At 39.7% G+C, this 23,237-nt stretch overlaps 7 non-coding genes across 7 annotated transcripts; all 7 read right to left on the bottom strand.

Moving 5' to 3' along the window:
* Nucleotides 1–698: 698 nt before the first annotated feature.
* On the bottom strand, nt 699–912 carry LOC143729881 (small nucleolar RNA U3). Its single transcript, XR_013200135.1, has one exon. It is a non-coding gene; the product is annotated as a small nucleolar RNA U3 (small nucleolar RNA).
* A 1,467-nt stretch (nt 913–2,379) lies between these two features.
* LOC143729882 (small nucleolar RNA U3) lies at nt 2,380–2,593 on the bottom strand. The gene has a single exon (XR_013200136.1). It is a non-coding gene; the product is annotated as a small nucleolar RNA U3 (small nucleolar RNA).
* Nucleotides 2,594–4,060: 1,467 nt separating this feature from the next.
* On the bottom strand, nt 4,061–4,274 carry LOC143729883 (small nucleolar RNA U3). Its single transcript, XR_013200137.1, has one exon. It is a non-coding gene; the product is annotated as a small nucleolar RNA U3 (small nucleolar RNA).
* A 1,467-nt stretch (nt 4,275–5,741) lies between these two features.
* On the bottom strand, nt 5,742–5,955 carry LOC143729884 (small nucleolar RNA U3). The gene has a single exon (XR_013200138.1). It is a non-coding gene; the product is annotated as a small nucleolar RNA U3 (small nucleolar RNA).
* A 1,467-nt stretch (nt 5,956–7,422) lies between these two features.
* On the bottom strand, nt 7,423–7,636 carry LOC143729885 (small nucleolar RNA U3). Its single transcript, XR_013200139.1, has one exon. It is a non-coding gene; the product is annotated as a small nucleolar RNA U3 (small nucleolar RNA).
* A 1,466-nt stretch (nt 7,637–9,102) lies between these two features.
* LOC143729886 (small nucleolar RNA U3) lies at nt 9,103–9,316 on the bottom strand. Its single transcript, XR_013200140.1, has one exon. It is a non-coding gene; the product is annotated as a small nucleolar RNA U3 (small nucleolar RNA).
* Nucleotides 9,317–21,630: 12,314 nt separating this feature from the next.
* On the bottom strand, nt 21,631–21,838 carry LOC143730039 (small nucleolar RNA U3). Its single transcript, XR_013200274.1, has one exon. It is a non-coding gene; the product is annotated as a small nucleolar RNA U3 (small nucleolar RNA).
* Between the last annotated feature and the right edge of the window lie 1,399 nt (nt 21,839–23,237).

Raw genomic sequence — 23,237 nt, forward strand, 5'->3', positions numbered from 1 at the left:
AACATCATTAAAGAAGATTTTGCTAGTCTGACTCTGTCTTCTTACTCTTCAGCTGGTTTCTCTCTTGGCCAACGTGTGCTTCAGCACCTCATACTGAAGGATACTGTCCTTCAAACCATCTAACCTTGAGTGTAGCAGAGTTCTCAAATTTATGGTGACCTCCATTAGGCCATCATTGTCTACAGCTGTGGGTGGTTCCAAGTTTGGAGTGTGAGTAGGTGGAAATGTTCATGATTGATGTCTTTTCCTAGCCGTGAGCTTCTCCATTGGTCCTGGGCTCCTCTTTCCAATATTGGACTGCCACAAAGCGTTCCAGACAAGCTTCTAAAACAATCCACTTTCTCAAAAGGCACAAATGTCAAACAACGCTCAGATCATACCCCTTTCTTCCACATCGACAACAGCAACACAGAAACTTCATCAACGACACAGAGCTGACGTCTAACGAAAAAGTCAAAAACCTACCAACAATAGCTAAATTAGGCATTTCAGAAACTTGACGTTGATTTCATTTTTAGAAAACTTGCAATGGCTGACCTCAAACTGGGCACGTATCCAAAGCACTCTTTACTCTAAAACCCAATTTTTGCAACTGCTGTCATAGACAACACACAGTTCTGCATTTCAACAAAGTTTGCTGCATAGTACCTACAGATGCAAAAACAAAACAATTCCAAAATGAGACTTAAATACCAAACACCACTCAGAACATACTCCTTTCTTCAATATTGCAAAAAGCAATAAAGAACGCTCATCAACAACACAGAGCTCACAACCAAAGTCACTGCTCTGTGCCCAATTCATGCTCAGAAAGGAGTATCATGACTCTTCATCATGGGTTGGGAGACAAGCACTTTCGAAACACATTTCCAAGCAAAGAACTATAGAAATGATTCCTGAAAATATAGTCTTATCGGTTTATAGAAACTCAATCGGCATTCCATTCTGCTGCGCTTCTCCTCTAAAATGGTTTTGCGTAGTTGAATTTTGTAGGCGCTAAACTTTACGTGACATTTTAGTACACATCGGAGCCAAAAGCAGAAAGGACTTCCACAATCTCTTTGAAGCCGACTGTTAAGATATGTGGAATACAAACAACAATCCATAATGTCATACTTTTTTGCAGCATAGCTACCCGTTTCATGCTTTGTAGTTCATTCGTTGAAGCTAAATTTATAAAATCTTTTAATAGAAGTCACACACACATTAACAATTCTTTATGTAGACAATTCAGAAACCTGACGTCATTTGAGCACTTAGAAAACATGCTATGACTGACATTGAAATGTGAAATGAACCTGTGTCAGGCCCGTTTTTTCAATAACACCTGATTTTCATATCTGCTGTCTTATCCGAGATCGATACCACATCGCTGGAAACATTTCAAGTTTTTGCAGTGATGTGGTATGGTATCTTGGATGAGACAACGTTTGCTTTATACAAAGGATAATTTGACTCGGGCCCCAAGAGGAGGAGAGGTTTAAGCTGCCACAAAACACAACCACAAGAGAGACGCGAGCCGGGTTAACAGAAATGATCTTCTATTTAGCCAAGAACCTAGGAATTTAAACTGGCACTTAGGTTCCTTCCGGGCTGTGGTATCAACAAACCGGGCTTTGTTCCACACATCTGTTACAACGCTAGGCCACCTTAAAAGGGGAAGACAGAACTGAAGAAAGGCAACATCATTAAAGAAGATTTTGCAAGTGTGACTCTGTCTTCTTACTCTTCAGCTGGTTTCTCTCTTGGCCAACGTGTGCTTCAGCACCTCATACTGAAGGATACTGTCCTTCAAACCATCTAACCTTGAGTGTAGCAGAGTTCTCAAATTTATGGTGACCTCCATTAGGCCATCATTGCCTACAGCTGTGGGTGGTTCCAAGTTTGGAGTGTGAGTAGGTGGAAATGTTCATGATTGATGTCTTTTCCTAGCCGTGAGCTTCTCCATTGGTCCTGGGCTCCTCTTTCCAATATTGGACTGCCACAAAGCGTTCCAGAAAAGCTTCTAAAACAATCCACTTTCTCAAAAGGCACAAATGTCAAACAACGCTCAGATCATACCCCTTTCTTCCACATTGACAACAGCAACACAGAAACTTCATCAACGACACAGAGCTGACGTCTAACGAAAAAGTCAAAAACCTACCAACAATAGCTAAATTAGGCATTTCAGAAACTTGACGTTGATTTCATTTTTAGAAAACTTGCAATGGCTGACCTCAAACTGGGCACGTATCCAAAGCACCCTTTACTCTAAAACCCAATTTTTGCAACTGCTGTCATAGACAACACACAGTTCTGCATTTCAACAAAGTTTGCTGCATAGTACCTACAGATGCAAAAACAAAACAATTCCAAAATGAGACTTAAATACCAAACACCACTCAGAACATACTCCTTTCTTCAATATTGCAAAAAGCAATAAAGAACGCTCATCAACAACACAGAGCTCACAACCAAAGTCACTGCTCTGTGCCCAATTCATGCTCAGAAAGGAGTATCATGACTCTTCATCATGGGTTGGGAGACAAGCACTTTCGAAACACATTTCCAAGCAAAGAACTATAGAAATGATTCCTGAAAATATAGTCTTATCGGTTTATAGAAACTCAATCGGCATTCCATTCTGCTGCGCTTCTCCTCTAAAATGGTTTTGCGTAGTTGAATTTTGTAGGCGCTAAACTTTACGTGACATTTTAGTACACATCGGAGCCAAAAGCAGAAAGGACTTCCACAATCTCTTTGAAGCCGACTGTTAAGATATGTGGAATACAAACAACAATCCATAATGTCATACTTTTTTGCAGCATAGCTACCCGTTTCATGCTTTGTAGTTCATTCGTTGAAGCTAAATTTATAAAATCTTTTAATAGAAGTCACACACACATTAACAATTCTTTATGTAGACAATTCAGAAACCTGACGTCATTTGAGCACTTAGAAAACATGCTATGACTGACATTGAAATGTGAAATGAACCTGTGTCAGGCCCGTTTTTTCAATAACACCTGATTTTCATATCTGCTGTCTTATCCGAGATCGATACCACATCGCTGGAAACATTTCAAGTTTTTGCAGTGATGTGGTATGGTATCTTGGATGAGACAACGTTTGCTTTATACAAAGGATAATTTGACTCGGGCCCCAAGAGGAGGAGAGGTTTAAGCTGCCACAAAACACAACCACAAGAGAGACGCGAGCCGGGTTAACAGAAATGATCTTCTATTTAGCCAAGAACCTAGGAATTTAAACTGGCACTTAGGTTCCTTCCGGGCTGTGGTATCAACAAACCGGGCTTTGTTCCACACATCTGTTACAACGCTAGGCCACCTTAAAAGGGGAAGACAGAACTGAAGAAAGGCAACATCATTAAAGAAGATTTTGCAAGTGTGACTCTGTCTTCTTACTCTTCAGCTGGTTTCTCTCTTGGCCAACGTGTGCTTCAGCACCTCATACTGAAGGATACTGTCCTTCAAACCATCTAACCTTGAGTGTAGCAGAGTTCTCAAATTTATGGTGACCTCCATTAGGCCATCATTGCCTACAGCTGTGGGTGGTTCCAAGTTTGGAGTGTGAGTAGGTGGAAATGTTCATGATTGATGTCTTTTCCTAGCCGTGAGCTTCTCCATTGGTCCTGGGCTCCTCTTTCCAATATTGGACTGCCACAAAGCGTTCCAGAAAAGCTTCTAAAACAATCCACTTTCTCAAAAGGCACAAATGTCAAACAACGCTCAGATCATACCCCTTTCTTCCACATTGACAACAGCAACACAGAAACTTCATCAACGACACAGAGCTGACGTCTAACGAAAAAGTCAAAAACCTACCAACAATAGCTAAATTAGGCATTTCAGAAACTTGACGTTGATTTCATTTTTAGAAAACTTGCAATGGCTGACCTCAAACTGGGCACGTATCCAAAGCACCCTTTACTCTAAAACCCAATTTTTGCAACTGCTGTCATAGACAACACACAGTTCTGCATTTCAACAAAGTTTGCTGCATAGTACCTACAGATGCAAAAACAAAACAATTCCAAAATGAGACTTAAATACCAAACACCACTCAGAACATACTCCTTTCTTCAATATTGCAAAAAGCAATAAAGAACGCTCATCAACAACACAGAGCTCACAACCAAAGTCACTGCTCTGTGCCCAATTCATGCTCAGAAAGGAGTATCATGACTCTTCATCATGGGTTGGGAGACAAGCACTTTCGAAACACATTTCCAAGCAAAGAACTATAGAAATGATTCCTGAAAATATAGTCTTATCGGTTTATAGAAACTCAATCGGCATTCCATTCTGCTGCGCTTCTCCTCTAAAATGGTTTTGCGTAGTTGAATTTTGTAGGCGCTAAACTTTACGTGACATTTTAGTACACATCGGAGCCAAAAGCAGAAAGGACTTCCACAATCTCTTTGAAGCCGACTGTTAAGATATGTGGAATACAAACAACAATCCATAATGTCATACTTTTTTGCAGCATAGCTACCCGTTTCATGCTTTGTAGTTCATTCGTTGAAGCTAAATTTATAAAATCTTTTAATAGAAGTCACACACACATTAACAATTCTTTATGTAGACAATTCAGAAACCTGACGTCATTTGAGCACTTAGAAAACATGCTATGACTGACATTGAAATGTGAAATGAACCTGTGTCAGGCCCGTTTTTTCAATAACACCTGATTTTCATATCTGCTGTCTTATCCGAGATCGATACCACATCGCTGGAAACATTTCAAGTTTTTGCAGTGATGTGGTATGGTATCTTGGATGAGACAACGTTTGCTTTATACAAAGGATAATTTGACTCGGGCCCCAAGAGGAGGAGAGGTTTAAGCTGCCACAAAACACAACCACAAGAGAGACGCGAGCCGGGTTAACAGAAATGATCTTCTATTTAGCCAAGAACCTAGGAATTTAAACTGGCACTTAGGTTCCTTCCGGGCTGTGGTATCAACAAACCGGGCTTTGTTCCACACATCTGTTACAACGCTAGGCCACCTTAAAAGGGGAAGACAGAACTGAAGAAAGGCAACATCATTAAAGAAGATTTTGCAAGTGTGACTCTGTCTTCTTACTCTTCAGCTGGTTTCTCTCTTGGCCAACGTGTGCTTCAGCACCTCATACTGAAGGATACTGTCCTTCAAACCATCTAACCTTGAGTGTAGCAGAGTTCTCAAATTTATGGTGACCTCCATTAGGCCATCATTGCCTACAGCTGTGGGTGGTTCCAAGTTTGGAGTGTGAGTAGGTGGAAATGTTCATGATTGATGTCTTTTCCTAGCCGTGAGCTTCTCCATTGGTCCTGGGCTCCTCTTTCCAATATTGGACTGCCACAAAGCGTTCCAGAAAAGCTTCTAAAACAATCCACTTTCTCAAAAGGCACAAATGTCAAACAACGCTCAGATCATACCCCTTTCTTCCACATTGACAACAGCAACACAGAAACTTCATCAACGACACAGAGCTGACGTCTAACGAAAAAGTCAAAAACCTACCAACAATAGCTAAATTAGGCATTTCAGAAACTTGACGTTGATTTCATTTTTAGAAAACTTGCAATGGCTGACCTCAAACTGGGCACGTATCCAAAGCACCCTTTACTCTAAAACCCAATTTTTGCAACTGCTGTCATAGACAACACACAGTTCTGCATTTCAACAAAGTTTGCTGCATAGTACCTACAGATGCAAAAACAAAACAATTCCAAAATGAGACTTAAATACCAAACACCACTCAGAACATACTCCTTTCTTCAATATTGCAAAAAGCAATAAAGAACGCTCATCAACAACACAGAGCTCACAACCAAAGTCACTGCTCTGTGCCCAATTCATGCTCAGAAAGGAGTATCATGACTCTTCATCATGGGTTGGGAGACAAGCACTTTCGAAACACATTTCCAAGCAAAGAACTATAGAAATGATTCCTGAAAATATAGTCTTATCGGTTTATAGAAACTCAATCGGCATTCCATTCTGCTGCGCTTCTCCTCTAAAATGGTTTTGCGTAGTTGAATTTTGTAGGCGCTAAACTTTACGTGACATTTTAGTACACATCGGAGCCAAAAGCAGAAAGGACTTCCACAATCTCTTTGAAGCCGACTGTTAAGATATGTGGAATACAAACAACAATCCATAATGTCATACTTTTTTGCAGCATAGCTACCCGTTTCATGCTTTGTAGTTCATTCGTTGAAGCTAAATTTATAAAATCTTTTAATAGAAGTCACACACACATTAACAATTCTTTATGTAGACAATTCAGAAACCTGACGTCATTTGAGCACTTAGAAAACATGCTATGACTGACATTGAAATGTGAAATGAACCTGTGTCAGGCCCGTTTTTTCAATAACACCTGATTTTCATATCTGCTGTCTTATCCGAGATCGATACCACATCGCTGGAAACATTTCAAGTTTTTGCAGTGATGTGGTATGGTATCTTGGATGAGACAACGTTTGCTTTATACAAAGGATAATTTGACTCGGGCCCCAAGAGGAGGAGAGGTTTAAGCTGCCACAAAACACAACCACAAGAGAGACGCGAGCCGGGTTAACAGAAATGATCTTCTATTTAGCCAAGAACCTAGGAATTTAAACTGGCACTTAGGTTCCTTCCGGGCTGTGGTATCAACAAACCGGGCTTTGTTCCACACATCTGTTACAACGCTAGGCCACCTTAAAAGGGGAAGACAGAACTGAAGAAAGGCAACATCATTAAAGAAGATTTTGCAAGTGTGACTCTGTCTTCTTACTCTTCAGCTGGTTTCTCTCTTGGCCAACGTGTGCTTCAGCACCTCATACTGAAGGATACTGTCCTTCAAACCATCTAACCTTGAGTGTAGCAGAGTTCTCAAATTTATGGTGACCTCCATTAGGCCATCATTGCCTACAGCTGTGGGTGGTTCCAAGTTTGGAGTGTGAGTAGGTGGAAATGTTCATGATTGATGTCTTTTCCTAGCCGTGAGCTTCTCCATTGGTCCTGGGCTCCTCTTTCCAATATTGGACTGCCACAAAGCGTTCCAGAAAAGCTTCTAAAACAATCCACTTTCTCAAAAGGCACAAATGTCAAACAACGCTCAGATCATACCCCTTTCTTCCACATTGACAACAGCAACACAGAAACTTCATCAACGACACAGAGCTGACGTCTAACGAAAAAGTCAAAAACCTACCAACAATAGCTAAATTAGGCATTTCAGAAACTTGACGTTGATTTCATTTTTAGAAAACTTGCAATGGCTGACCTCAAACTGGGCACGTATCCAAAGCACCCTTTACTCTAAAACCCAATTTTTGCAACTGCTGTCATAGACAACACACAGTTCTGCATTTCAACAAAGTTTGCTGCATAGTACCTACAGATGCAAAAACAAAACAATTCCAAAATGAGACTTAAATACCAAACACCACTCAGAACATACTCCTTTCTTCAATATTGCAAAAAGCAATAAAGAACGCTCATCAACAACACAGAGCTCACAACCAAAGTCACTGCTCTGTGCCCAATTCATGCTCAGAAAGGAGTATCATGACTCTTCATCATGGGTTGGGAGACAAGCACTTTCGAAACACATTTCCAAGCAAAGAACTATAGAAATGATTCCTGAAAATATAGTCTTATCGGTTTATAGAAACTCAATCGGCATTCCATTCTGCTGCGCTTCTCCTCTAAAATGGTTTTGCGTAGTTGAATTTTGTAGGCGCTAAACTTTACGTGACATTTTAGTACACATCGGAGCCAAAAGCAGAAAGGACTTCCACAATCTCTTTGAAGCCGACTGTTAAGATATGTGGAATACAAACAACAATCCATAATGTCATACTTTTTTGCAGCATAGCTACCCGTTTCATGCTTTGTAGTTCATTCGTTGAAGCTAAATTTATAAAATCTTTTAATAGAAGTCACACACATTAACAATTCTTTATGTAGACAATTCAGAAACCTGACGTCATTTGAGCACTTAGAAAACATGCTATGACTGACATTGAAATGTGAAATGAACCTGTGTCAGGCCCGTTTTTTCAATAACACCTGATTTTCATATCTGCTGTCTTATCCGAGATGCAATACCACATCGCTGGAAACATTTCAAGTTTTTGCAGTGATGTGGTATGGTATCTTGGATGAGACAACGTTTGCTTTATACAAAGGATAATTTGACTCGGGCCCCAAGAGGAGGAGAGGTTTAAGCTGCCACAAAACACAACCACAAGAGAGACGCGAGCCGGGTTAACAGAAATGATCTTCTATTTAGCCAAGAACCTAGGAATTTAAACTGGCACTTAGGTTCCTTCCGGGCTGTGGTATCAACAAACCGGGCTTTGTTCCACACATCTGTTACAACGCTAGGCCACCTTAAAAGGGGAAGACAGAACTGAAGAAAGGCAACATCATTAAAGAAGATTTTGCAAGTGTGACTCTGTCTTCTTACTCTTCAGCTGGTTTCTCTCTTGGCCAACGTGTGCTTCAGCACCTCATACTGAAGGATACTGTCCTTCAAACCATCTAACCTTGAGTGTAGCAGAGTTCTCAAATTTATGGTGACCTCCATTAGGCCATCATTGCCTACAGCTGTGGGTGGTTCCAAGTTTGGAGTGTGAGTAGGTGGAAATGTTCATGATTGATGTCTTTTCCTAGCCGTGAGCTTCTCCATTGGTCCTGGGCTCCTCTTTCCAATATTGGACTGCCACAAAGCGTTCCAGAAAAGCTTCTAAAACAATCCACTTTCTCAAAAGGCACAAATGTCAAACAACGCTCAGATCATACCCCTTTCTTCCACATCGACAACAGCAACACAGAAACTTCATCAACGACACAGAGCTGACGTCTAACGAAAAAGTCAAAAACCTACCAACAATAGCTAAATTAGGCATTTCAGAAACTTGACGTTGATTTCATTTTTAGAAAACTTGCAATGGCTGACCTCAAACTGGGCACGTATCCAAAGCACTCTTTACTCTAAAACCCAATTTTTGCAACTGCTGTCATAGACAACACACAGTTCTGCATTTCAACAAAGTTTGCTGCATAGTACCTACAGATGCAAAAACAAAACAATTCCAAAATGAGACTTAAATACCAAACACCACTCAGAACATACTCCTTTCTTCAATATTGCAAAAAGCAATAAAGAACGCTCATCAACAACACAGAGCTCACAACCAAAGTCACTGCTCTGTGCCCAATTCATGCTCAGAAAGGAGTATCATGACTCTTCATCATGGGTTGGGAGACAAGCACTTTCGAAACACATTTCCAAGCAAAGAACTATAGAAATGATTCCTGAAAATATAGTCTTATCGGTTTATAGAAACTCAATCGGCATTCCATTCTGCTGCGCTTCTCCTCTAAAATGGTTTTGCGTAGTTGAATTTTGTAGGCGCTAAACTTTACGTGACATTTTAGTACACATCGGAGCCAAAAGCAGAAAGGACTTCCACAATCTCTTTGAAGCCGACTGTTAAGATATGTGGAATACAAACAACAATCCATAATGTCATACTTTTTTGCAGCATAGCTACCCGTTTCATGCTTTGTAGTTCATTCGTTGAAGCTAAATTTAGAAAATCTTTTAATAGAAGTCACACACACATTAACAATTCTTTATGTAGACATTTAAGAAACCTGACGTCATTTGAGCACTTAGAAAACATACTATGACTAACATTGAAATGTGAAATGAACCTGTGTCAGGCCCGTTTTTTCAATAACACCTGATTTTCATATCTGCTGTCTTATCCGAGATGCAATACCACATCGCTGGAAACATTTCAAGTTTTTGCAGTGATGTGGTATGGTATCTAGGATGAGACAACGTTTGCTGTATACAAAGGATGCTGTGACACGGGCGTGTGTGTGCGAATGTGTGCGCGTGTGCCTCACAAAGTGCATTTTTTTACAGTAGGGGTTCAATCTTCAGCTGGCTGGCAGGAGCCGCCACTGGCATGTCACACGACCTGTCAGTGGCTGGCTGGCAGCTGCCATTCTGAGTCTGGAATGTCACGTGACCTGTCAGTGGCTGGCTGGCAGCTGCAAGTCTGATTCTAGCATGTCACGTGACCCGTCAGTGGCTGGCTAGTTGCCTTGCAGTCTGCCTTTGGCAAGTTTCAGAAATCATTGATTTTTGACAGTTTTTTTTTGTTTTCTGTTCCTCCCTTTCTAGCTCATTTATTATGCATCTGTTGATATGATTATGTTCTTTAGTATGATTGATGTTTTGGGGACTGTTGTTATCCCAATATAACCAGTCAAATGGCCGTGATCAGACTGGAATCTTACAGAGCTTGCTGGACGCTCATCCAGTCAGCCGCGGCTGATACTGCGAGTATAACGCGTTGCCTGACACTCTCGCTACAAGGAAATAAATTGTTTTCTTATTATGAATATAATGTCATGCCTTTATTCTTGTGTATGATTGATGTTTTCGGGACTGTTATCCCTATTAAACCAGTAAAATGTGCCATGATCAGACTGGCAGCTTACTGACGCTTTGCTCGAGTCGCTCGAGGCTCATGAGTCAGCCGCGGCTGATCAGCGAGTATAACGCGTTGCCTGACAATTGCTGCAAGGAAATAATTTGTTTTCTTATTATGAATATAATCTCAAGCATTTATTATTTTGTATGATTGGTGTTTTGGGAACTGTTATCCCTATTAAACCAGTAAAATGTGCCATGATCAGACTGGCAGCTTACTGACGCTTTGTTGGACGCATGGAGTCAGCCGCAGCTTAATTGGGATAACAGTCCCCAAAACATAAATTCTAATAATAGATGCATGAGATTATTCTTAATAAGAAAACAATTAATTTCCGTGCAGCGATAGTGTCAGGCAACGCATTATACTCGCTGATCAGCCGCGGCTGACTCATGAGCCTCGAGCACTCGAGCAATGCGTCAGTAGCTGCCAGTCTGATCATGGCACATTTGACTGATTTAACAGGGATAACAGTCCCCAAAACATCAATTATACTAAAGAATAGATGCATGCCATTATATGCTTAATAAGAAAACAGTTAATTTACGTGCAGCAAGAGTGTCAGCCAATGCGTTATACTCACTGGTCAGCCGCGGCTGACCCATGACGGTACTGATCCACTTGTCCGTGCGACACTCCAGTCGTGCCGCACTCTGCTTTACGGTACTGATCCAATTGTCCGTGCGACACTTCAGTCGCGCCGCACTCCGCTTTATTCCTATGGGTGACGTCACGCGACTCTAACGCACCCGCAAAGCATTCCGGGCAGGCGGCGCTTCATTTGGAAAAATGCTGCGCGTCAAAAAGCTGGCTGATGCCCATCTTTATGCAAATGAATGCGTCAAACGCGACGCGTCTATCTAATAGAAGTAGTCTCTCGAGGGGCCTTTGTTCTAGACTGGCCGCTGGGTCAAAACCACGCCCATGGCGGTAAACTTGAGGAACGCCCATCAACTTACAAATGTGGAGAGACGTGCGACACCACGCTTCAGTCGTGTCTCAAAAGTGGATCAGTACCGTCATTCCTATGGGTGACGTCACACGACTTTAAACCGCCTGCAAAGCATTCCGGGAAGGCGGCGCTTCATTTGGAAAAATGCTGCACGTCAAAAAGCTGGCCGATGCCCACCATTATGCAAATTAATCCGTCAAACGCGACGCGTCTATCCAATAGAAGTAGTCTCTCGAGGGGCCTTTGTTCTAGACTGGCCGCTGGGTCAAAACCACGCCCATAGCGGTAAACTTGAGGAACGCCCATCAACTTACAAATGTGGAGAGGCGTGCGACACCACGCTTCAGTCATGTCGCAAAAGCGGATCAGTACCCTGAGCCTCGGGCGACTCGAGCAAAGCGTCAGTAGCTGCCAGTCTGATCATGGCACATTTGACTGGTTTAATAGGGATAACAATCCCCAAAACATCAATTATACAAAAGAATAGATGCATGACATTATATGCTTGATAAGAAAACTATTAATTTCCGTGCAGCGAGAGTGTCAGGCAACGCGCTATACTTGCTGATCAGCCGCGGCTGACTCATGAGCCTCGAGCGACTCATGCAAAGCGTCAGTAGCTGCCAGTATGATCATGGCACATTTGACTGGTTTAATAGGGATAACAGTCCCCAAAACATCAATTATACTAAAGAATAGATGCATGACATTATATGCTTAATAAAAAAACAATTAATTTCCGTGCAGCAAGAGTGTCAGGCAACGCGTTACACTCACTGATCAGCCGCGGCTGACTCATGAGCCTCGAGCGACTCGAGCAAAGCGTCAGTAGCTGCCAGTCTGATCATGGCACATTTGACTGCTTTAATAGGGATAACAGTCCCCGAAACATCAATTATACTAAAGAATAGATGCATGACATTATATGCTTAATAAGAAAACAATTAATTTCCGTGCAGCCAGAGTGTCAGGCAACGCGTTATACTCGCTGATCAGCCACACTGACTCATGAGCGTCGAGCAAAGCGTCAGTAAGCTGCCAGTCTGATCATGGCCATTTGACTGGTTTAATTGGGATAACAGTCCCCAAAACATAAATCATACTTAAGAACATAATCATATTAACAGTTGCATAATAAATAAGCTAGAAAGGGAGGAACACAAAAAACAAAAACTGCTAAAAACCAATGGATTTGAAACTTGGCAAAGGCAGTGTAGGGACAATGAGTCTTACATTAAATTAGCTCAAATTATATATAGGGAATTTAATAATTAATCATGAATGATTAACCTGTTAACCTTCAAGGCCACTTTTGAAAAATCCCCAGAAATGGCATACCCAAACTTAAACAGATACAGTTCATGAACCCTTTGCACTAAAAGCACAAGTATGATCTCATTTGAAAGCTGACACCTAGTAGTTTACTGTAAATGTAGAAATAATTATTGTCATAATGAAAAAAAAATGTTTAAATAGCTTCAAAGTTTTGTAAAGTTATTAGAAATTTATTTTTATGAAACATCTTCATAAAAATAAAATTGAAGTTGGCCCTGGAGCAATCTAGAAATACACTGCAGCTAAAGCCATATGTGTGACCATTTTATATTTAAAATCTGCAAATGATAAGTCTAAAACTCTGTATTTAGTTAAATGTTTTTCAAGATCATGTCAAATTACTTTATTTTGATTAGACTCTAAAATGCAAACTGATGTTTAGTCAACTTCTGAGTCATCTTTTCAGTCTATTGTCTCTATTATTTTGTGGTGTAAACGAGCCCCATTCAGAGTCAGTCTCCCCCTGCACACATTTACACCTCTCCAGACTGGTTATGGCTCTAAATATGCATTTCTTTTGTCTGCATTATAGCTACTAACGACTGGCTATTCACAGGCTATTCATAGGGTTTCAAACCCTAATTTTTTTTTATCAAAGTTCTCACTAAATATTTGAAACTGGTATCAAATGCACTGAAACATTTCAGTAAGCATTCCTATTTAGAAAAAAATCATAAAACAATAACTGCTGGTGGCAGGTGCACCTGGGCTAGCTAGCATGTTAGCTTAGCACACCATCAATACACGACCATTTATGAGATTAAAACCATGTTTGTGCTCCAAACTTACTTTATAACGCAAGTCGAGTGTTTTAAATAATCTTCTGTGATCTAATTTGGCTTCAGATAAAAAAAAAATCCGACGGAAAATTTATTATTTATAGTGTTCTGCACGATGATGAAATCTATATCGATTAGCATTACATTATAAATATAATCTATTATTATGAAATACCTGGCATGGCTTGAAGAACACAGGTAACTCAAATATCATTGCAATCATGTTTATTGTCTTCAAAACATCTTTAGGCTTGTTCGACTTGAACCGGCGCTGCACAGACCGATCGGTTGATGACATCAAAGTACCGCGAGAGCGATTAGAGAGCAGACGGCTCCTTATGCTTTTGAATCGCTCTCGCGGTACTTTGATGTCATCAACCGATCGGTCTGCGCAGCGCCGGTTCAAGTCGAACAAGCCTTTTATCTGCATGTTACAGCGATCTCTGTCAGCTACTTTCTGTATCAGTGACGTCCTGGAATGTCACATGACTATGGGTCTTCTTCGTGGTCCATATATGGACTGTTATTGTGCATATAGCGCCTTCAGGCTATTGGTATGAATTGAAAACACAGCACATCTCAGTAAGAAGCGATCATAATGATTACATCGACGCATTTGGGTATAAATTCAATAAATATTATTCCTGTCTATAGAAATATGATGTGAATCTATGAGAATATATCAATATTTCTCCAAGTCTGCACATTTTTGAGCTAAAGCCCTGAGGGACGTTGTTTTGTGAATCGCTGTCATGACGACAGCACGGAGTGTATTTTTATGAATGGACCAGCTGACGCTCATAATTCATATTAAAGGTATCGAGTCATTTTTTCATTTCATAACTCCTGACACAAATTAAGACATAACTGTCACTATAAGTTTCTCAGAATACAATAGTGGTCAAATACTGAATCTTGAGTATTATATCTTTTTAATGATGTATAGTTTGTCAAGGTATAACATTAAATCTGATAGTAAATTTGAAATAAATAAAAAAAAAACTGCTTCAGTGCGCCGACGCTCTGGAAACGGTTAACAGGTTAATATATTGCATATTACAGTTAAATTATCGAAGCTGAAAATAGATCGATTGTATATATGAATGATCACCATAATGGGTTATGGTTCGTCATTAATATATCTATAGTCTTATTACAGATCGATTATATGAGATAACCTTAAATGGAATTAATTTAGTAATCGAACAATCTGTTTGTCCAGCAAACGGCCGTAAGATTAACTTATCAATTTTCAACAAAAATTATCTCTTTCTTATAATTCCAAAAAGCTATTTTCTGGCCATGAAAAATCACCTTCTTGTTATTATAAAATTTAGGTTACTGAAATAGTAACAAATTGTAAAGCTTTGTAGCAAAAGGGTCGAACACTTCATTGACTTTGTAAAAATGAGAACTTTAGACAATTAGCAATCAAGAATATAATGGTTTTAATAAAATGAAACTACGGATACAGAATTCTACATTTAAACCCGGGATACATGTATGTACAATAAACAGTAAAACTAACGAGACAAACGAATAACAACGGGAGTGAGAGAGAGAGAGATTGATTGAGAGAGAGAGAGAGTGAAATATATATATATATATATATATATATAGAGAGAGAGAGAGAGAGAGAGAGAGAGATAGAGGATGAGAAAGTGAAACTAACGGTCAGGATGAGAGAGATCACCGGGGTGATCGCAGCATGGCAAAAATCACAGACAATAACCCTTAGAGAGGCAACAAGAAATCACATCAATCAAATCAAATCAAATCAATAACCTATACTTGCGTATATGGTTCTCTTTGTGTGAGCTGAAGAACGCAGAGTCGTGTGCGTGTTTGTCCTTCGGCGCTATAGGCTTGTTCTCTCGTGTCTTCCGGGGCGAGCAGACTCGCGGGAAGTTTTAAAGGTTCACCAAACGTGAAGTTACCAAGGAAATAGTTCAGAGTTCATCTCCCTCGGGAGGGAGAGGCGAAGAATGAAAATAAAACTTAGTAAAGAAAGGAAAAGAAACGCGGTGTAATGCTCCCTAAGGAGCCATGGGACCGGACACCTCTCACAGGGAAAGTGCTCTCCTTTTTTTTTTGAGAAACTCCTGTGTCAGTTTCTTATAGAGAGGAGGGGTTCATGCCTGCTTCGCGTATGTGAACCAATCATCTTAGAGCATCTCGAGCGGGAAAAGTTCTTCTTTGTCTTGTCAGGATAATTGATGATGCTATAAAATTTTGTCATTTCTAGCCAGAAAGATTGTACACACAGAACAATACATTTTACTGTAATATCCTATGTATGACTGGTTTAGTCAAAACAAGACGGTCAAACAGGTACCAAGAATGGCCGGAAAGAGTAGAAGAAACATGAAGTTACATTCATATGCAGAATTACACACATTTAATGTTCACTCACACGACTATAAAGCCATAATACCGGCTACCATGACCTAGGAAAGATCAAATTCATGTTTATACATTTCTTAAGTGGTTATACTTATAGAAAATATATAATTGCAGAGTCTATTCCTCTTTCTTTATCAGAATTCAAGTGGGAGCTGTGATTCCCTTGGAATTTCTTTTGGGGGTCATAAAGTTTTATGACCTAGCAAGAGGGAGAGTTTACAGAAGATGATACTGTTAGGTAATCTTTCTTTAGAAATACACTTAAGATTTTAAGTTACAGACCAGTCTCCAATTACATCTATAGAATAAGACAAAACTAATTAGATATGCATGCATACAGGAAGGTTAGATACAATTCTGTGTTATATACATTAAGGACATTCCTATCCTAAGTTGCACACAAAGGACGTTTGTGTGCGGGTATGTGTGGTGTGTGTGTGTGTATCCTTAGGGCATATTGTCCATCCGTGGTGTGCACCACGTGAGGGTTTAGAGAACAACGGGGACCTGTTTCTTGATTGCGCAATGCGTCATAAATGGAGTTAATCAATGACCTGCTGGCAGACATTGGGGCACCATTTCACATGATTCAAGGTTTTGTGAATTAAACATATATGTGTTCATATTTGTTCAGTAGTGAAAGGAAAACAGGATTCGGTCAGTCGCTACAGCAGACTGCCAGGCAACTAGCCAGCCACTGACAGGTCATGTGACATGCTAGAATCAGACTGGCAGCTGCCAGCCAGCCAATGACAGGTCACGTGACATGCCAGTGGCGGCTCCTGCCAGCCAGGTGAAGATTGAACCCCCACTCTTTCTATGAGTATGCACATTTTGTGCTTCTGTTTACATTTCTTTTATAACTTGAATGTATAGGAAGAAAGAAATATACTTTCTATTACAGTTACATGCACTTTAGAGGTGTTAATAAAGCACCTGTTTGTTAGAGTTGTGGTTTGTATTCAACACATGTACTATATTGTACAGTTTGTTCTGCTAAATAAACCACGACAGGAAACATGCTGGGGTCAATTTGTTATTAAACATTGGTAATACTACACACATTTTTTAAAAATATAGGCTACTCAGGTACTTAATTTATTTGTGTATTTACTGATTATTGAATCGATATCGAAGCTAATAAATCAATATCTAATCGAAATCGAATCGAAGCCTCAAGAATCGAAATCAAATCGAATTGTGAAATTCCTAACAATACCCAGCCCTAAACATATCCAAAGCTCTCTTTACTATAAAACTCACTTTTTGCAACTGTTGTCTTAACATATCCATATCCAAAAGGATATGGATATGGATATGCACCCACATTGCCTACAGCTGTGGGTGGTTCCAAGTTTGGACTGTGAGTAGGTGGAAATGTTCACGATTGATGTCTTTTCCTAGCCTTGAGCTGCTCCATTGGTCCTGGGCTCCTCTTTCCAATATTGGATTGCCAGAAAGCGTTCCAGAAAAGCTTCTAAAACAATCCACTTTCTCAAAAGGCACAAATGTCAAACAACACTCAGATCATACCCCTTTCTTCAACATCAACAACAGCAACACAGAAACTTCATCAACGACACAGAGCTGACGTCCAACGGAAAAGTCAAAAACCTACCAACAATTGCTGAATTAGGCATTTCAGAAACTTGACGTTGATTGCATTTTTAGAAAACTTGCAATGGCTGACCTCGAACTGGGCACGTATCCAAAGTATTCTTTACTCTAAAACCCACTTTTTGCAACTGCTGTCATAGACAACACACAGTTCCGCATTTCAACAAAGTTTGCTGCATAGGACGTACAGATGCAAAAACAAAACAATTCCAAAATGAGACTTAAATACCAAACACCACTCAGAACATACTCCTTTCTTCCTCGCGGCCTCGTGTCACCAAGGTCAGATAAATCCCATCACATAGCGGCTCTTTCACCTAGATATCATTTCTAATAAGATTTCCAAATTCGGGGAACAGACACAGTCTCTATATTATAGAGACTGTGTCTGTTCCCCGAATTTGGAAATCCAAAAAACGTCCAAACCGATCTAAGGTTAAAAATGTAATTGATATTCAACAAATAAAAAATAGATATAATACAGATGAGCAAACGATAAAGCTTTGGTTGCTGAATATTCGATCCCTTACTTCAAAAGCGCTCATAGTTAATGATATGATTTCAGATTATAACCTAGATGTGCTGTGTATTACAGAAACCTGGCTAAAACCAGACAATTACATTACTTTAAATGAGTTTACCCCTCATGATTACTGTTATAAACATGAACCTCGCCTGAAAGGAAAAGGGGGAGGTGTTGCTGTAATTTATAGTAATATTTTCAAAACCACTTAAAAATCTAGTTTAAAATATATTTCTTTTGAAGTTTTGGTGCTTAATGTAAAAATATATAATGTAAACGATAAATCAAGTTTGAGAATTCTGCTGGCAACTGTATACAGGCCACCAGGGCACCATAAAGATTTTATCAAAGAATTTGCTGACTTTCTATCAGAATTAGTATTGCCTGCAGATAAAGTCCTAATTATTGGTGATTTTAATATACATGTAGATAATGGAAAAGATGGATTGGGATTGGCTTTTAAAGACATTCTTAACTCTATTGGAGTTAGACAACACGTGTCAGGACCTATTCATTGTCGTAATCATACTCTAGATCTAATATTATCACTTGGAATCAATGTTGATGCTGTTGAAATTCTGCAGCAGAGCGACGACATCTCAGATCATTATCTAGTCTCATGTAAATTACATTTAGCCAAGGCTGCAAAGCCAACTCCGTGTTACAAGTATGATAGACCTATCACTTCTGCCACTAAAGATTGCTTTATCAATAATCTTCCTAATCAGTTTCATCGTCTCAGCATCCCAGATAGCTTAGAAGAACTTGATATTGCAACAGAAACTTTTAACTCTCTCCTTTCCAGCACTTTAGATACAGTTGCTCCGTTGCGCTTAAAGAAGATTAAAGAAAATAGTCCAACACCGTGGTACAATGAGCACACCCGGGCCCTTAAGAGAGCAGCCAGAAAAATGGAGCGCAACTGGAAGAAAACAAAACTAGAGGTATTTCGGATTTCATGGAAGGAGAGCTCGATTGCTTACAGAGAGGATTTAAAAGCTGCTAGATCTGCTTATTTTTCAACCCTATTAAAAGAAAATAAACATAATCCAAGGTATTTATTTGAAAAAGTGGCTACACTTACGTAAAAGAAAGCTTCAAGCCCAGAAGTTTCCAAGAAACACAGCAGTAATGACTTTATCAACTTCTTCACTTATAAGATTGATAATATTAGGGACAAAATTATAACTATGCAACCGTCTACTACAGTATCGCATCAGGGAGTGCATTATAGTCTCCCCGAGGTAAAATTTGATTCATTTTCTGCCATAGGAGAGGAAGAATTTTGCAAACTCGTTAATTCATCTAAATCGACAACATATGTGTTAGACCCTATACCGACTAAACTACTGAAAGAGATGCTTCCAGAAGTCATAGATCCTCTTCTTAACATCATTAATTCATCTTTGTCTCTAGGATACGTACCAAAAACCTTTAAGCTGGCTATGATTAAACCGCTTGTTAAAAAAACGCAACTTGATCCTACAGAATTAGTAAATTACAGGCCGATCTCAAATCTACCTTTTCTGTCAAAGATACTAGAAAAGGCAGTATCCTCACAACTGTGTTCCTTTCTTAAAAGAAATGGTATCTGCGAGGATTTCCAGTCCGGATTTAGACAGTACCATAGAACTGAGACAGCTCTCATTAGAGTCACAAATGATTTGCTCTTATCATCCGATCGTGGTTGTATCTCTCTATTAGTGTTACTTGATCTTAGTGCTGCATTTGACACCATTGACCACAACATTCTCTTAAATAGACTAGAAAACTATGTTGTCCTTAGTGGAATTGCATTAGCATGGTTTAAATCATATTTATCTGACCGCTATCAGTTTGTAGCAGTAAATGAAGAGATGTCTTATCGATCACAAGTTCAGTATGGCGTACCACAAGGCTCAGTACTAGGACCGCTGCTGTTCACTCTGTACATGCTACCTTTAGGAGATATCATTAGGAAACATGGAATTAGCTTTCACTGTTATGCTGATGATACTCAGCTCTATATTTCTTCCAAACCTAACGAAACTCACCAATTCACAAAATTATCGGACTGCATAGTTGATATCAAAAATTGGATGACTAGTAATTTCCTACTACTAAATTCTGAAAAAAACAGAGATTCTAATTATTGGACAAAAAACTTCCACACGTAATAACCTAGAATACCGTCTAACACTTGATGGCTGCTCTGTTAAGTCTTCGTCGTCAGTTAGGAACCTGGGTGTGCTCTTTGATACCAATCTTTCATTTGAAAGTCATGTGTCTAGTGTCTGTAAAACCGCATTTTTCCATCTTAAAAATATATCTAAATTACGTCATATGCTCTCATTGACAAATGCGGAACAACTAGTTCATGCGTTCATGACATCAAGGCTAGATTATTGTAATGCTCTACTGGGTGGTTGCCCTGCACGCTTAATAAACAAACTACAGCTAGTTCAAAACGCAGCCGCTAGATTTCTTACCAGAACCAGGAAGTACGACCATATTAGCCCGGTTCTGTCAACACTGAATTGGCTCCCTATTAAACATCGTATAAATTTTAAAATATTGCTGATTACTTACAAAGCACTAAATGGTTTAGCTCCCCAGTTCTTGAGCGAGCTCTTAACGCATTATAGTCCTTCACGTCTATTGCGATCTCAAAACTCCGGCCAGTTGATAATACCTAGAATATATAAATCGACTGCTGGTGGTAGATCCTTTTCCTATTTATCACCAAAACTTTGGAACAATCTTCCTAACATTGTCCGGGAAGCAGACACAGTCTGTCAGTTCAAAGCTAGACTAAAAACACATCTCTTTGACCTAGCATTCACATAACACTCTATAGCCTTCCATAATTCAATATTAGGCTGCTTAGATTAAGTCAGCCGGAACTGGGAACACTTCCCTCATATCCTGATGTACTCGTTACATCATAAGAAGAATGGCATCTACGCTAATTTTAGTGTCTTTGTTTATCCCGAGGTTTTCCCGCAGCCTGCTGGATCCAGGCCGTATCCAGATCTGACAAAGGACTTTCGCCTGGACCCGATGACAATGCATTGCTGAAGTGCCAACTAGCCTCTCCCTATGTAGGATCCCTATACCACTCTACAGATAAAGCGTTGTGGAATTTTTCGGTTCGCGTACCTACCCAAAGTGATAAGATAAAATAAAAATTCTGCATCAAAATTTATAGACAAGTAGTTTGTTTAGGCATGGTTTGTAAGGAATTACAAACCTGCGCACATATATTCAAACGCACATAACTATAGAATCAATTCTTAATGCGCATGTGAACGCCATCAGCGTCTATCACAGGTTCACGTTTAAAGTCTGTTTAGAGAGAACAGTGTCGTCTTAGCGGCCCCTAATTTAATAACAAATGATCATTTAGACGGAAGTGAATCAATCAAAACTAACTTTAGCTGGAAAAAACATTTTTCAAGAGCCACTATAAAACCAAACCAATCTCTGTTACGTTAAATTATATGTTTATCTCTGTAAAGCTGCTTTGAAACAATCTACATTGTTAAAAGCGCTATATAAATGAGGATGACTTGACTCCAATATTGCAAAAAGCAATAAAGAACGCTCATCAACGACACAGGTCTCACTCACTGCTCTGTGCCCAATTCATGCTCAGAAAGGAGCATCATAACTCTTCATCATGGGTTGGGAAACAAGCACTTTCGAAACACATTTCTAAGCAAAGAACTATAGAAATGATCCCTGAAAATATATTCTTATCGGTTAATAGAAACTCAATCGGCATTCCATTCTGCTGCGTTTCTCCTCTAAAATGGTTTTGCATAGTTGAATTTTGTATGCGCTAAAGTTTATGTGACATTTTAGCGCACACATCGGAGCCAAAAGCATAAAGGACTTAAACAATCTCTTTGAAGCCGACTGTTAAGATATGTGGAATACAAACAACAATCCATAATGTCATACTTTTTTGCAGCATAGCTACCCGTTTCATGCTTTGTAGTTCATTCGTTGAAGCTACATTTAGAAAATCTTTTAATAGAAGTCACACACACATTAACAATTATTTATCTAGACATTTCAGAAACCTGACGTCATTTGAGCACTTAGAAAACATGCTATGACTGACATCGAAATGTGAAATGAACCCGTGTCAGGCCCATTTTTTCAATAACACCTGATTTTCATATCTGCGGTCTTATCCGAGATGCAATACCACATCGCTGGAAACATTTCAAGTTTTTGCAGTGATGTGGTATTGTATCTTGGATGAGACAACGTTTGCTTTATACAAAGGATGCTGTGACTCGGGCCCCAAGACGAGGAGAGGTTTAAGCTGCCACAAAACACAACCACAAGAGAGACGGGAGCCGGGTTAACAGAAATTATCTTTTATTTAGCCAAGAACTTAAGAATTTAAACTGGTACTTAGGTTCCTCCCGGGCTGTGGTATCAACAAACCGGGGTTTTTTCCACACATCTGTTACAACGCTAGACCACCTTAAAAGGGGAAGACAGAACTGAAGCAAGCCAACATCATTAAAGAAGATTTTGCAAGTCTAACTCTGTTTTCTTACTCTTCAGCTGGTTTCTCTCTTGGCCAACATGTGCGTCAGCACCTCATACTGAAGGATTCTGTCCTTCAAACCATCTAACCTTGAGTGTAGCAGAGTTCTCAATTTTATGGTGACCTCCATTAGGCCATCATTGCCTACAGCTGTGGGTGGTTCCAAGTTTGGAGTGTGAGTAGGTGGAAATGTTCATGATTGATGTCTTTTCCTAGCCGTGAGCTTCTCCATTGGTCCTGGGCTCCTCTTTCCAATATTTGACTGCCACAAAGCGTTCCAGAAAAGCTTCTAAAACAATCCACTTTCTCAAAAGGCACAAATGTCAAACAACGCTCAGATCATACCCCTTTCTTCAACATCGACAACAGCAACACAGAAACTTCATCAACGACACAGAGCTGTCGTCCAACGAAAAAGTCAAAAACCTACCAACAATTGCTAACTTAGGCATTTCAGAAACTTGACGTTGATTGCATTCTTAGAAAACTTGCGATGGCTGACCTCAAACTGGGGACATATCGAAAGCTCTCTTTACTCTAAAACCCACTATTTGCAACTGCTGTCTTAGACAACACACAGTTCCGCATTTCA

The sequence above is a fragment of the Siphateles boraxobius genome, unplaced genomic scaffold, assembly GCF_051911475.1.
Source record: "Siphateles boraxobius isolate OS27281-9 unplaced genomic scaffold, OSU_SipBor_1 8, whole genome shotgun sequence".
Taxonomy (NCBI): Eukaryota; Metazoa; Chordata; class Actinopteri; order Cypriniformes; family Leuciscidae; genus Siphateles; species Siphateles boraxobius.